Below are 2835 nucleotides of genomic sequence, written 5' to 3'. Positions count from 1 at the left end.
AATGTAGAACTGATTAACCATCCAGATTTGACACTGTCCGGAATTGACTAATGATAGATTCACTATGAGTCAGGGGTGAGATCTCCACCATGTGATGTCACGGTCTGCCCCTTGTTCTGATCTGAACACACCGGCCTCACCTCCCACTAGTTTTCAGGAGAGCTGGCCATCCTTTAGACAGACAGGAAGGCAGTCAGGGGTCAAAGATTAAAATTGACAGCTATTCTTATTGCCGATCTTCATAAGCCAAGTTTAAAGTTCTCCACGGAACACATATGTAAGGACACGATTGCATTTGCACTCTCATTTCCCCCAACCCCTCCAATAGCTGTCACATTCCTGGGTTCTCATTTCCCCCAACCCCTACAACAGCTGCCACATTCCTGGGTTCTCATTTCCCCCAACCCCTACAACAGCTGCCACATTCCTGGGGTTCTCCATTTCCCCACCCTACAACAGCTCGCCACATTCCTGGTTCTCATTTCCCCCAAACTCCCTACAACAAGCTGCCACATTCTCGCTGTCTCATTTCCCCCAACCTCTACAACAGCTGCACATTCCTGGGTTCTCATTTCCCCCACTCTACCAACAGCTGCACATTCCTGGGTTCTCATTTCCCCCAACCCCTCCAATAGCTGTCACCATTCCTGGGTTCCTCATATTCCCCAACCTCCACATAGCTTGCTACATTCCTGGTTCTCATTTCCCCCAACCCCTCCAAAGCTGTCACATTCCTGGGTTCTCATTTCCCCCAACCCTACAACAGCTGCCACATTCTGGGTTCTCATTTCCCCCAACCCCTACAACAGCTGCCACATTCCTGGGTTCTCATTTCCCAACCCCTACAACAGCTGCCACATTCCTGGGTTCTCATTTCCCCCAACCCTACAACAGCTGCCACATTCCTGGGTTCTCATTTCCCCCAACCCCTACAACAGCTGCCACATCTCTGGGTTCTCATTTCCCCCCAACCCTCAAAAGCTGCCACATTCCTGGGTTCTCATTTCCCCAACCCCTACACAGACTGCCACATTCCTGGGTTCTCATTTCCCCCAACCCTACAACAGCTGCACATTCCTGGGTTCTCATTTCCCCACCCCTCCAACAGCTGCACATTCCTGGGTTCTCATTTCCCCCAACCCCTAACAGCTGTCACATTCCTGGGTTCTCATTTCCCCCAACCCCTCAACAGCTTGCACATTCCTGGGTTCTCATTTCACCCCTAAACAGCTGCCACATTCGGGTTCTCATTTCCCCAACCCCTACAACAGCTGCCACATTCCTTGGTTCACTTCATGGAAGCACAGCGCACTAATCAGGTGCTGTTTGTATAATTTACTGCTCCTAATGTTCAGGCTCAGCCATATTGGCAGGAACATTCACCACTAATTTGAGTGTGAAGATTGAGAGGAATTAATGTGTGCTGATGCTGGAGCCGAATCGCTTCCTGTCATTGATTGTACATTAAAGGTTGACTTAGCAAAGTCAATAATTGAGTTCCTCTCAGGGAGTTGGTCTGCCTCTGAGCAATCAGCTGGTGTTTTGTTCCAGGAGAAAGAGGCGTGCAATCTCTAATACAAAGAGAGATCCCCCGGTACCTCCCCTCACCCGCACTAAAATGTTGAGTCGCTAACTAAGCGTAGCACGCTCACACATGGACTTTGTCCCCGTTGATACGTCCCCTGACCATAGACTTTGTCCCATTGATCGTCCCTGACCATAGACTTTGTCCCCTTGATACGTCCCCTGACCGTAGACTTTGTCCCCTTGAAATACGTCCCCTGACCTAGACTTTCTCCCCGTTGATAGTCCCTTGACCGTAGACTTGTAGCCGTGATACGCCCTGACCGTAGACTTTGTCCCCGTGATACGTCCTGACCGTAGACTTGTCCCGTTGATACGTCCCTGACCTAGACTTTGTCCCCGTTGATACGTCCCCTGAACCCAACCCCCCCGTAGACTTTGTCCCCGTGATACGTCCCTGACCGTAGACTTTGTCCCCGTTGATACGTCCCCTGACCGTAGACTTTGTCCCCGTTGATACGTCCCCTGACCCGTAGACTTTGTTCCCCGTTGATACGTCCCCTCGACCATAGACTTTGTCCCGTTGATACGTCCCCTGACCGTAGACTTTCGTCCCCGTTGATACGTCCCCTGACCGTACACTTTGTTCCCGTTGCATCCCACGTCCTGACATACGACTTTGTCCCCGTTGATCACGTCCCTGACCGTGACTTTGTCCCGTTGATGACGTCCCTGACCATTAGACTTTGTCCCCGTTGATAACGTCCCCTGACTATAGACTTTGTCCCCGTTGATACGTCCCCTGACCGTAGACTTTGTCCCCGCGTTGATCACGTCCCTGACCGTAGACTTTGTCCCCGTTGATACGTCCCCTGACCATAGACTTTGTCCCCGTTGATACGTCCCTGACCACGTAGACTTTGTCCCCGTTGATACGTCCCCTGACTATAGACTTTGTCCCCGTTGATACGTCCCTGACCATAGACTTTGTCCCGTTGATACGTCCCCTGACCATAGACTTTGTCCCCGTTGATACCGCCCCTGACCTAGCCTTTGTCCCCGTTGATACGTCCCCTGACCGTAGACTTTGTCCCCGTTGATACTCCCCTGACCATAGACTTGTGTCCCCGTTGATACGTCCCCTGACCGTAGACTTTGTCCCCGTTGATACGTCCCTGACTATAGACTTTGTCCCCGTTGATACGTCCCCTGACCATAGACTTTGTCCTCATTTGATACGCTCACGCTGACCATCTGCTATCCATCGAAGCATGCCCTGAGGGTTGCATCACTGCCTGGAATGGCAACTGC

This window comes from Salvelinus sp. IW2-2015, unplaced genomic scaffold (assembly GCF_002910315.2).
Source record: "Salvelinus sp. IW2-2015 unplaced genomic scaffold, ASM291031v2 Un_scaffold3249, whole genome shotgun sequence".
Lineage (NCBI taxonomy): Eukaryota > Metazoa > Chordata > Actinopteri > Salmoniformes > Salmonidae > Salvelinus > Salvelinus sp. IW2-2015.
This window is presented reverse-complemented; position numbering follows the sequence as displayed.